Here is a 13,958-nt window from a genome sequence, read left to right as displayed (position 1 = left end):
TCTCTAATGACCTCGTTGTCGACGGGACGTTAAACACTAATCTCCCCTCCTCCTCCTCCACGAGACAGTTGCTCGGCCACCATTGACCAGACGTTTTCAGTTGGTGAGAGATCTGGAGAATGTGCTGGCCAGGGCCGCAGTCGAACATTTTCTGCATCCATAAAGGCCCGTATTGGACCTGCAATATGCGGTAGTGCATTATCCTCCTGAAATGTAGGGTTTTGCAGGGATCGAATGAAGGGTAGAGCCACGGGTCGCAACACATCTGAAATGTAATGTCCACTGTTCAAAGTGCCGTCAGTGCGAACAAGAGGTGACCGAGAGGTGTAACCAATGGCACCCCATACTTTCACGCCGGGTGTTACGCCAGTATGGCTTCCAGTGTGCGTTCACCGCGATGTCGCCAAACACGGATGCAGTGTCAAGAGTAACCGCAGCCATGGTCTCCGAGGTGATAGTCCATGCTGCTGCAAGCGTCGTCGAACTGTTCGTGCAGATGGTTGTTGTCTTGAAAACGTCCCCATCTGTTGACTCAGGGATCGAGACGTGGCTGCACGATCCGTTACAGTCATGCGGATAAGATGCCTGTCATCTCGACTGCTAGTGGTACGAGGCCGTTGGGATCCAGCACGGCGTTCCGTATTATCCTCCTGAACCCACTGATTCCATATTCTGCTAACAGTCATTGGATCTCGACCAACGCGAGCAGCAATGTCACGATACGATAAACGGCAATCGCGATAGGCTACAATCCGACCTTTATGAAAGTCGGAAACGTGATGGTAGGCATTTCTCCTCCTTAGTCACTCGACTATGTGTGACATTTCTTCTTCTTGGTCTTCCTCTTCACCTTTCACGTGTAAATACATCATAAACATCGAACGCGTTGTAAAGAAGGAAAGACGTGTAGAAACGTATTTATAAAATTTTAGCTACTTGAGTATTCTTGTGATATAGAAGCTTTCCTGGCAAAATGTCGACTGTTGTTACTTATGAGTACATGGCCTCTCCCCTAGCATTCAGTGGTGCGGCTCTTAACAAAACGTATAACATCAGTCGAAATAATTTTACTAGATTACCCTTAGTACCCGGAACATTGACTGTCGCGTCCCTTGCGTGTATACAGCAGAGTTCCTGTGAAGTTTGTGAGGTGAGAGAGAAAGGTGCTGGTAGAAGTAAAGCTGTGAGGGAAGGTCGTGAGTTGCGGGTGTGTAACTCAGTTGGTAAGAGCATTCCCGAGAAAGGAAAAGTTACGTCTTCGTCCTGGATCGCCACACGATTTTAATCCGCCAGGAAGTTTCAAAATAGCAAACACTCCACTACAGAGTGAAAGATTCATTCTTAAAAGTCAGTATTTTGTGAGTTTGCCTGAGTATTTCTTCACTGCATCTGAAATGACGACATGCGGTAAAAAGTCGCGTCGCAGAACTTTAGAGAAGCCTTTAGATGTAGTTCTTAATCTCGTAAAGTAGAGAAATTATATTTAAATCAGAAGCTGAGCTGGCAGTAGAAGCTTTTTCTCTATAACGTTTGAAAATGTTACGTTAGTTTAGAAGTTGGTATTGGGAATAAAGAAGTATCGTAGTATGTGGCCGTCGAAAGAAATATTAATCAAAACCCTCTTCTGTAATTGTCACATGCTGCCAAATGACCATGAAGACGCAGAAGAGTACTACATTTTAGGAATCGGTCTGCGGAACCAGAAGACCTCGTCCCTGTGAGGCTGCATGTGCCTACTTCTGCATACCTGTGGACTGCACGCCTACCTCATGGAACAAAGGGCTCCAGGACTCTTGGCACCAGCCTACGCTTTCACCTCACGTAAAACGGTGACTACGACTTCCTGTTCATGTACTTGTCCTCCACGACTGCCTTTCTGGACGTTTCTGTGTGAATTATTTTGTTCTTTTCTACGTTTGTGGAGCCTGCGAGGATGGGAGGGGGCGGGGATATTGAGTGTGCTTATTAATTTTCTTAAAAAAGAAAAGGAACACACCGCCATTTCACTGTTTTATTGTTTATTTTGGTACAACCCAGGTTTCGGCCTTTTATGCCATTTTCAAGCATCTGATCTTACGTCTCTACCGTATATTATTACAGGACACTTAACCTGTTGTCAAGCTCAAAGTTTCTCATAAATTAGGATAAATATTGGCTCCCCACGGAATGCCAGATGTAAAATCACTATCTTGTAACAGATCAGTAAATAATCGTGGGAGCACGTCATATTTAATAAAAACAGGCTTATGTTGTTAAGAAAATAAAATAAAACGAACGTAAGCCTGTTTTTAATAAATATGACGTGCTCCCATGATTATTTACTGATCTGTTACAAGATGGTGATTTTACATCTCGCATTTCGTTGGGAGCTAATATTTCTCTTAATTTATAGCCAACTTTGAGCTTGACAACATGTTAAGTGTCCAGCAATATATGTTAAAGACATTAAGTCAAATACTTTAAAATGCCATAATAGGCCAAAACATGGATTGTACTTAAATAAACAATAAAACAGTCAAACGGCGGTGTGTTCCTTTAAAAATATTGTACGATACTCGCCCATCAACATCAAAAACTATGGTGTGTGTGTTTATTTATGTCATCCATCTGTTCTGTCTTGTGCTATTCTCGACGTAACTATTACACTCAACAGCTGTGATGTGTTTTCCAAATAGCATCGTTGTTATGATCCTACACTACTAGCCGTCAAAATTGGTACACGAAGAAGAAATGCAGGTGATAAACGGGTATTTATTGGACAAATATATTACACCAGAACTGACATCTGATTACATTTTCACTCAATTTGGGTGCATATATACACAGAAATCAGTACCCCGAACAACCACCTCTGACCGTAATAACGGCCTTGATACGCCTGGGCATTGAGTCAAACAGACCTTGGATGGCGTGTACAGGTACAGCTGCCCGTGCAGCTTCAACACGATGCCATAGTTCACCAGGAGTAGTGACTGGCGTATTGTGACATGCCAGTTGCTCGGCCACCATTGACCAGACGATTTCAATTGGTGAGAGATCTGGAGAATGTGCTGGCCAGGGCATCAGTCGAACATTTTCTGTATCCAGAAAGACCAGTACATGACCTGCAACATGCGGTCGTGCGTTATCCTGCTGAAATGTAGGGTTTCATACGGATCGAATGAAGGGTAGAGACACGGGTCTTAACACATCTGAAATGTAGCGTCCACGGTTCAAAGTGCCGTCAATGCGAACAAGAGGTGACCGAGACGTGTAAACAATGGCACCCCATATCATCACGCCGGGTTATACGCCAGTATGGCGATGACGAGTACACGCTTCCAATGTGCGTTCACCGCGATGTCGCCAAACACGGATGCGACCATCATGATGCTATAAACAGAACCTGGATTCATCCGAAAAAATGACTTTGCTATTCGTGCACCCAGGTTCGTCGTCGAGTACACCATCGCAGGCGCTCCTGTCCGTGATGCAGCGTCAAGGGTAACCGCAGCCATGATCCCCGAGCTGATAGTCCATGCTGCTGCAAACGTAGTCGAACTGTTCGTGCAGATGGTTGCTGTCTTGCAAACTTCCCTATCTGTTGACTCAGAGATCGAGACATGGCTGCACGATCCGCTACAGCCATGCGGATAAGATGCCTGTCATCTCGACTGCTAGTGATACGAGGCCGTTGGGTTACAGCACGGCGTTCCGTATTACCCTACTGAACCCACCGACTCCATATTCTGCTATCAGTCATTGGATCTCGACCAACGCGAGCAGCAATGTCGCGATACGATAAACCTCAATCGCGATAGGCTACAATCCCACCTTCATCAAAGTCGGAAACGTGATGGTACGCATTTCTCCTCCTTACACGAGGCATCACAACAACGTTTCACCAGGCAACGCCGGTCAACTGCTGTTTGTGTATGAGAAATCGGTTGGAAACTTTCCTCATGTCAGCACGTTGTAGGTGTCGCCATCGGCTCCAACCTCGTGTGAATGCTCTGAAAAGCTAATCATTTGCATATCACAGCATCTTCTTCCTGTCGGTTAAATGTCGCGTCTGTAGCATGTCATCTTCGTGGTGTAGCAATTTTAATGCCCAATAGTGTATTATCGTCTACTTCTTGTTATTTTGTAGACTTCATCCCGTATCTTCACGTGGTCGGCACGTTAACTTTCGGATTTGGCACTGTTAGTGGTAGAAGGGAGGCCAGACGCACTTGCCGCCACCAACCCCCCACCCCCAACCCTCCCCCTGCCTCACCTGTGACAAAATTTGAGTAACCCAACCATCTGCCTCTAGTGTTACCCCATGTGTAATGTGAGAACGTCTTCTAAATGTCTGCGGAATGTGTAACTGAACCGGGACGCGTGTACCAGCCCCTTATCACCTAGACTGACAGGGGAAACCGCCTACAAACGACGTCGAGGCTGGCGTGCCCAGCGGCCCTCGTTGTTAATCCTCTGCGCGAATTCCGTCTTAAGCCGGCGCGCCTTCCGAATCCTAACGCGATCGGCTATTCAGGCGCATTCTCGCCGATTTCTTCGACCAGCACCAAGTTAACTATATCTTGGTGCGGTAACACAACTCCCCACTGATCTGTCCATTCTCCTGGTAAAGCTGTTCTACACACCATTTAATGTTTCTTCATTCCGTACTTCATCTATCCATTTCATATAAGCGATTTTCGATGCCATACAATTCAAATGCGTGTATTTTCATCTCCGCATTTCTGATGGTCAACATGTCACTTCCACACATCTACTTCTGATAGATTCCTTGCTTCGGCCATCCGTGAGTAATCTTTCTTCCCAGGTAGGAGAATTCTTGCACTTTTCCCATTACTGTGTTGCTTTCAGTTTTTATGTGTAATCAAGTTGCCATTCTTCTTTTTTTATTACTTTTCATCACTTTTGTTTTCACTCTGTTTATCCTGAAGCCATTTTCTGAGTTAACTTCGTTGATAACAAGTTTCAACATGTCTTCTAAGTCTTCTTTATACCCAGCCAAAGGGCCGTATCATTACCGCATCTGAACAATACTATCTGTTCCCATCTCGAAATTCCGTTACAAAATTTACTTTCCTTTTCCTTTAGTGCTTGCTAGCTGATTATCCGGTGTTGCCCAGGTATGTATTTACTCCAGTCTTCCTCCTCCCTCCCTCCCCCTCTGTCCATCGCCTGCTTCTCCACCTCTCTGTCCATCTCCTCCACCCCCTTTCACTGTGTATCTTCCCCTCATCTGTGCCCAATTCCTCGTCTTCACTCTCTCATTCCTCTTCCCTTTCTCTATCCATTTCCTACTCCACTCTCTATGTTAATCTTCTCCTCTCCCCTCACTCTGCTTATCTCTTCCTTCCCTGTCTCTGTCCTTCTGCTTCTATTTCCTTTACCTGTCCATCTCCTCATCTACCCTTTATCTATTTCCCTCTCCTCCTCTCTCTGTGCATCTCCGCATCTCCCCTTTCTGTTTCCATCTCCTCCTTTTCCAATTTCGTCTGTCGTTCTTGTTCTCTCCACGCTATCCCCCTCTTTCCAGCAGGCGTCTGGTGATTCCTAACCACAACTTTCGAGACTGTAAGTAACACGTATACAAATTTTGGCTGAAATTTCTCGAGGAGTGTTGGATGAGGTTTTTACCTTGGCTTCGCCCGTGTACGCAAATGTCAGATACATTGCCGGGAAAACTTAGAGGTTCCCAGTTAACTCAAGATTTATTATTACAACAGCGGATATGAAATACATGAAATGATTACCTTTACAGATAAATAGCACAACCGGTTCTGAGGTACCAGGTATCGATCCATGCTGAAGTACACACATTACTATTTGGTATAGCCTCCACTGGTGGCAATGCAGGCGCTGACTCTGACATACAGTCGGTCGTACAGGTGGGGAATACTGTTCCAGGATACTCTATGCCGCACCTGCTCGACATGTTCACATAGTTCTGTAAGAATTGTCAGTTGACAAGTCGCACGAATCACTTCTCGTCCCATCATATTGTAACCTCCCCCTCACTTATCGACCATAATGACAGTGAAAAATTAAACAGCGTGCACCTAATGGAAATTTGGGAAAAGCAATCGTCACCGAAGGTAATTTGTCGGTAAAGAGGGAGGAAAGGGTTACATCTAAATGAAAGGAAAAATACAAATGAAACTGGTGGGATTAATTTTGAGAAAAGGGTAAAATTAATAAAGAAAGTAAATGTGCGGTCGTTACGTTAACTATTAATTGGCGTTAGTTAGATATTTGAGATTTGGGGAAAATTACGGTCGCCAGTCCTAAGGACAATTACTATAGTAACTGAAAAAGAAAGGTTATTACACATATAATTAGCACCAGAAGCGTGGCAACTGAAAGTTGACACGTGTTGTGTGAAAACTGAATGTTTGTCAGAAGTAATAAATTTCGCTACACTCTGACTTAATTTAGCAAAAGAATTAATACAACCGGAAAATTGAAAGTTAATTTAGTGAGTGAAATTAATAGTGAGCTTTGTTTCTGAAGCACTACGAAATTCAGTAAAATAAGGTTAGTCTTGGACTACCTCAACAATCATTTCAAAAGCTACTTGAATCTACGCAATGTAGAAATAAGAGATTTAACTTTGAACTTGAATTAAACGATTCTGAACAATTAACAATAGTAAAATTTAGTATGTACCAAGCTGAGCTGCAGTCACAGGTAAGCTAAAATATGGTAACAAAACTAGCACTCTTAAGTTTTGCTTGTGTAATCTAAATATTGTAGCCAGCTATGAATACTTTAACTGAACTTTGAAATTAAAGAAGTGAAATGGAACGATATTACTTTAATGCTCGCGTTTGAATTTCAACGACACTCGGATTCATTCCGGAAAAGCAAAGGACCTTGCTTGGCATTACAATTGGGACAATGAGCAACAAAGGTTCATGCTACGTTGCCATAATTTTGTGATTTGAACAGTTTGAAAAGCTGAGGTCTGTCATACAGTTCTAAAACTTTACGTGCTTCCAGTCTTTCTTGTTGGTTGATTGAAGGTTTGAAGCCGTCGGTCGAGGAGGTGGCGACAGTCACTCATTGTCGGCCGTCGCTGTTGCAGAAGCTGGATGTTGGCGCGCCTTCTTCTCGACACGGTCACCAGGCGAAACGGGCTCTTGATGTGCGCCAGCTAATGCTTCCCGTCCGCGACACCGTGTCAGAAACTGTCATAGCAAGTCGAGCGCAATTATATGCTGCCAAACCCCGAAAGCGCGGCAACTCGCGGGAGCGTCACACAACACACCTGCTCCACCGCCCTACTGCCGCCAGACTCTCTCTGCCCACGCTCCATGCAGCAGAGTTAACACTACCATGGATCCTAAGCACTTTGGTTCTCCACACGACCTATCGATGTAATCGTTCGATAGGATAGTTTTCCCTAGGCAAGACCCAGCGTAAAAATACAAATAATATTTACAAAACAAACCAATTATACATAAACATAAATTCAACCAATTACAATATACTATAAAGACACAGAAATGTCATATCTTCAGGTAACAAAATAAGGAAAAAAATTTATAGTACAATAGATGGAAATAGGACGATATGCATTTCCGGCGTTACAATATCTGACACGTATCCAATTGGATATTGGAGATTTTGCTGAGCAAGGAAGTTGCTGCACGTCTTGCAAAGCAGATATAGTCCACAATCAGTCTATGGGGGAGCATTATCCTCTGGAACAGCACATGCAAGAACGTCAAAAAGGATGGGTCTGACAACATTCTGTACGTACCGAGTGCTGTTTAGCGCCCTCTCCAGAAACATCAGAAGTGAACGAGATTTACAGCTTATAGCAACCCACACCATAAAGCCTGGTGTGGGGCAGTGTGCCTTGAACAAATGCATTCTATGAGGCAGCGTTGATCAGGTCTCTGTCGTACGCACGTCGTACGCACAAACAACCATCACTTAGGTGCAGGCAGAATCTGCTTTCATAGTTGAAGACCGAGGCCTGTCATTCCGTCTTCGAAGTAATCTTCTGAAGGCACCGGTCGAGCCTTGCAAGTCAATGCTGTAGCGTGACTGGAAGATGTGCTCGGACACAATGGACTGCTCAGTTAACCAATACTCAAGTACGACACTCACATGGCCTCATGACTGCTCACTGATCCAACGGATGGGTCTGACAACATTCTGTACGTACCGAGTGATAATATTCGGTTCCCAACAGTACGTGTTACGACGTGTAAGGTCACAAGCCCTCTTATCTGTGCTGTGGCAACTGTGCGATCTCCCAGTGCTGCCCTTACAGTACGACGATCCTGGAGGGCGTCTGTGCTGCGTGGACGTCCAGAACCTCATCTACAGGCGTGGGACTGTTCACTTGACCACTGGTACCAGCATCGTTGCACAACTGACGCATCACGTCCAACTCGTGTGGCCATTCTACGAAAGGACCATCCCGCCACTTACACGGGAACCTCCCCATCGCACCCCCCTCAGATTTAGTTATAAGTTGGCACAGTAGATAGGCCTTGAAAACTGAACACAGATCAGTCGAGAAAACAGGAAGAAGTTGTGTGGAACTATGAAAAAATAAGCAAAATTTACAAACTGAGTAGTCCATGCGCAAGATAGGCAACGTAAAGGATAATACGAGCTCATGGGCGCCGTGGTCTCGTGGATAGCGTGAGCAGCTGCGGAACGAAAGATCCTTGGTTCAAGTCCTCCGTCGAGTAAAAATTTTACTTTCTTTATTTTCGCAAAGTTATGATCTGTCCGTTCGTTCATTGACGTCTCTGTTCATTGTAATAAGTTTAGTGTCTGTATTTTGCGACCGCAGCGCAAAACCGTGCGATTAGTAGATGAAAGGACGTACCTCTCCAATGGGAACCGAAAACATTTGATCGCAAGGTCATAGGTGAACCGATTCCTCCACAGGAAAACATGTCTGACATATTCTATACGACACTGGTGACGGCATGTGCGTCACATGACAGGAATATGTTGTCGATCCACCTAACTTGTACACTTGGCGAATGGGTAAAGATTCTTCTACCTTGCCCGATTTACGTTTTATTGTGGATGTGATAACCACTCCCAAAAAAGTGATGAAAACATAAGAGTTTGTCACATAAACTGCAACAAATGAATGCAACAGTTTCCCAGTCGCACAGTTTTCCCTGTGCTCTGTCAAAACATATGTTTTTAACGTTTTAAAATTTTTCCGTGTGTAGACCGTCAAATCCTGCATATGTCCAAGCAAATCTGAACATGTCCTGGAATTTTGGAGAGCGAAGGTGATTATGTGTGTGTGCCTGAACTTTGATAATTGTCTGAAAATAAAAAATTAAACTTTTCGTTCGAGGGAAGACTTGAACCAAGGACCTCTCGTTCCGCAGCTGCTCACGCTAACCACGAGACCACGGCGCTCTTTAGCTCAAACTTTCCTCGTGTTGCTTATTTTGCGGACGGACTACTCAGTTTGTATATTTTGCTTATTTTTTTCATAGTTCCACACAACTTCTTCCTGTTTTCTCGATTGATGTGTGTTCAGTTTTTCAAGGCCTATCCACTGTGCCAACATATAACTAATTCTGAGGGGGGTGCGATGGGAAGGTTCCCTTGTTCGAAGGCCACAGTCTGACCCATTTCAAACTCGCTGAATTGGCTGCAGGTAGCATGAGTAGGTCTCCATAGCGTGGCTGCCTGTTTGGTTCACACATCTGGATCACCCTAAGCCTTCTGGCTGTAAACAGTCCTTATTGAAGGACAGATACAGATGGCACTATGGTAGCTATGACGCTACGCTATCTGTTGGCGGACGACGATGAAGGCATTATCAGTACATCTACTATCCCCCATGTGTCATATGCCGTTATCGGGTCAAAACCGGCCTCGTCTTTCCAAGTGTACAAATATTTTCCGCCACTGTATATTTGACATAAATTTAACATACTTTACATATATCTGTACACATGATTTACCTGAATATCTAGTGAATTTCTCCCTGCAGTTTCATTTTCAAGCAACTCGATGTTTATGACTTCAAATCTGCTGAACCACAGGGTGATTGAGGGGGAATGTCACATTATTTGTGAGGTGATTCTATACGCCAAAATAATCCGAAAAAGTCCTATGGCCATGTACTCGAATTTCGATCGTTACGGATGCAGACCACACACATCCATGAATGAATGTGAAGACAAGAGTGAATTATTACTTACCGAAATGCTGTGCAGGCGCTGTGGTGGACGGAATAATGATGGAACAGATTACTGATCCATCATACAAGATTCTTGGGCGTTCTCCAACAGACTATAGCACTGTGACGGCGTAACGAGGCAACAGCTGCAAACCTACGCTGGGTGCAATCGTCGGTTGGATCAGTGAGCAGTCATGAGGCCGTGTGAGCGTCGTACTTGAGTATTGGTTAAATGAGCAGTCCATTGTGTCCGTGAATACCAGCATGCCGCACACATAATCCGCAGACATGTTGCTTGTGCACAGATACTGCAATGGCAGAGCTCATGCGGCTAGGACATACAGGGTGTTTCAAAAATGACCGGTATATTTGAAACGGCAATAAAAACTAAACGAGCAGCGATAGAAATACACCGTTTGTTGCAATATGCTTGGAACAACAGTACATTTTCAGGCAGACAAACTATCGAAATTACAGTAGTTACAATTTTCAACAACAGATGGCGCTGCAAGTGATGTGAACGATATAGAAGACAACGCAGTCTGTGGGTGCGCCATTCTGTACGTCGTCTTTCTGCTGTAAGCGTGTGCTGTTCACAACGTGCAAGTGTGCTGTAGACAACATGGTTTATTCCTTAGAACAGAGGATTTTTCTGGTGTTGGAATTCCACCGCCTAGAACACAGTGTTGTTGCAACAAGACGAAGTTTTCAACGGAGGTTTAACGTAACCAAAGGACCGAAAAGCGATACAATAAAGGATCTGTTTGAAAAATTTCAACGGACTGGGAACGTGACGGATGAACGTGCTGGAAAGGTAGGGCGATCGCGTACGGCAACCACAGAGGGCAACGCGCAGCTAGTGCAGCAGGTGATCCGACAGCGGCCTCGGGTTTCCGTTCGTCGTGTTGCAGCTGCGGTCCAAATGACGTCAACGTCCACGTATCGTCTCATGCGCCAGAGTTTACACCTCTATCCGTACAAAATTCAAACGCGGCAACCCCTCAGCGCCGCTACCATTGCTGCACGAGAGACATTCGCTAACGATATAGTGCACAGGATTGATGACGGCGATATGCATGTGGGCAGCATTTGGTTTACTGACGAAGCTTATTTTTACCTGGACGGCTTCGTCAATAAACAGAACTGGCGCATATGGGGAACCGAAAAGCCCCATGTTGCAGTCCCATCGTCCCTGCATCCTCAAAAAGTACTGGTCTTGGCCGCCATTTCTTCCAAAGGAATCATTGGCCCATTTTTCAGATCCGAAACAATTACTGCATCACGCTATCTGGACATTCTTCGTGAATTTGTGGCGGTACAAACTGCCTTAGACGACACTGCGAACACCTCGTGGTTTATGCAAGATGGTGCACGGCCACATCGCACGGCCGACGTCTTTAATTTCCTGAATGAATATTTCGATGATCGTGTGATTGCTTTGGGCTATCCGAAACATACAGGAGGCGGCGTGGATTGGCCTCCCTATTCGCCAGACATGAACCCCTGTGACTTCTTTCTGTGGGGACACTTGAAATACCAGGTGTACCGCCAGAATCCAGAAACAATTGAACAGCTGAAGCAGTGCATCTCATCTGCATGTGAAGCCATTTCGCCAGACACGTTGTCAAAGGTTTCGGGTAATTTCATTCAGAGACTACGCCATATTATTGCTATGCATGGTGGATATGTGGAAAATATCGTACTATAGAGTTTCCCAGACCGCAGTGCCATCTGTTGTTGAAAATTGTAACTACTGTAATTTCGAAAGTTTGTCTGCCTGAAAATGTACTGTTGTCCCAAGCATATTGCAACAAACGGTGTATTTCTATCCCTGCTCGTTTAGTTTTTATTGCCGTTTCAAATATACCGGTCATTTTTGAAACACCCTGTAGATTTATTACAACTTGTTTCGGTAGCTTAGCGCATCCTTTCGCAAAAATTTTCGTTTAATCGGTTAGATAGCCTCCGTTTCGCAAAAATGTTCATTTCGAGCCGTAGTAGTAAGCAGCTGTCGTTTCGCATTTACTCGGTTTCCATATGGCGTCGGGAGCAACGCTTTGTTTCATACAAATAAAAGTAGCCACTTTTTGCTTTCCTTTCTGTATACTGTCTGTTCTGTACGACAATATTCATTCCGTTTCGTATGTCGAGTAATTCTTCCTCGTTTTCACACAGGGAGGAATGTCATCAGCGAAACTTATCTTTGATATACTTTCACCCTGAATTTTAATCCCACTGCTTCAACCTTTATTTCCGTCATTGCTTCTTCGATGAACAGATTGAGCAGTTGGTGACTTTCTGGCACGAGCAACAAACAAAGTTGGGAATGTATTTTTAGCAAATGTCAATGTAAAATTATTTGCCATCAGGCCAAATCACCAGCAATTAATGTTCATAATTATTCTGAAATTAATATTACTACGCTTTACTGTAAGCAAAGATAACTATAAATCTATGTCTGGTATACGTAAATTCACGTTAGCCAATAACGATGTAAGGTGTCAGGCAAATCCAACACCTTCCATGAAAACCCTGACATGATAATCAAATCCAGTAAATGATATTAAATAACTGAAACATATAAAAGGTATTTTCAGACGAAGGAAATATTCTTTTATCAATTTGGAATTGCAAGGTTATTATTAAGACTAACGTCCTAATCAGTTCATTGAGAGCTCACATTAACCTACACTGTTTGCAGATAGTCTACACTCTTTTTTGTATGCACTACAATGAGCAATAACTAATTCATTCAGTACTGACAATATAAAAAACGAACAAGGCCGATACAATGGGATTTTACTCCAGACAAGAGAAAACATGACACGCATATGTTTTCAAACAATAACTACACAGTAACAATATCAGAAACGAAGTACTAAGTCTCTAACAATAGCCGAAAGACATTGTTAGAGACTTAGTATTTCGTTTGGTAGGTGATAAAATTACACAGTGGCCATTATTAATGTTACCAAATTGTTTGAAATCTGTATCTTTCATTGAAAAGATTAATGTGAATGATTCTGATGACCTGGTTGGGAACGTCTTATAGCTGATAAGACTCTTTTTTGAAACCTATTTTACGAAAACCAGATTAGTTCGTACATCAACTCATATTAAGATAGGCTGTTTCTGCCCTTTTACAAAACTAATCAAGTTGCAGCGCAATTCGCTGCATTGGTGTACGGCAGGCAGTAGTAAACTTGCTCCGACGCTGAAGTGTATTTGCAGCGTTTCGCGCTCGCTAACACACAGACACTATTAGCGACTTCTACGTCATTTATAGCGGCAATATCCATCTCATCATTGCGCATCTGTGGAGCTTATATACTGAGCCGCAGCAGCAATTTCGTCATTAAACCTTCGGCGCGCTTGGGAACGCCAAAGGCATCTGTTCCGTTCAAGCTCTGCCGGCTGTCTTCACCTCCGCATCCTGCCTGGTCGCCGCGTAGAAAACTTGCCCTGAGGACCGTGATTCTCCTCTCTGTCTCTCAGACATTGATTATGTAATGCAAGTTTGAGCTGTTTAACCTAAACAGAGTATCAGTGGTAACATTATATTCACAATGAAGTTTCTCAAAGCAAACAACTTCACAATATTTCAAGCCATGTTAATCATATAATTGCAAAAATAATATTGAAATGTTTATTTTATGTGTATAAAATATACAGTGTTGCCTGTATTTGTGTTACAAAGCGATTTAGGGAACTACGGAAAATCTGACGAGGATTTAGGTTGTCGTCCTTCCGAAGGCGAGTTCAGTCAACACCGACTCAAAGGAAGGTCTCG

The sequence above is a fragment of the Schistocerca cancellata genome, chromosome 2 (genome assembly GCF_023864275.1).
Source record: "Schistocerca cancellata isolate TAMUIC-IGC-003103 chromosome 2, iqSchCanc2.1, whole genome shotgun sequence".
NCBI lineage: Eukaryota > Metazoa > Arthropoda > Insecta > Orthoptera > Acrididae > Schistocerca > Schistocerca cancellata.
This window is presented reverse-complemented; position numbering follows the sequence as displayed.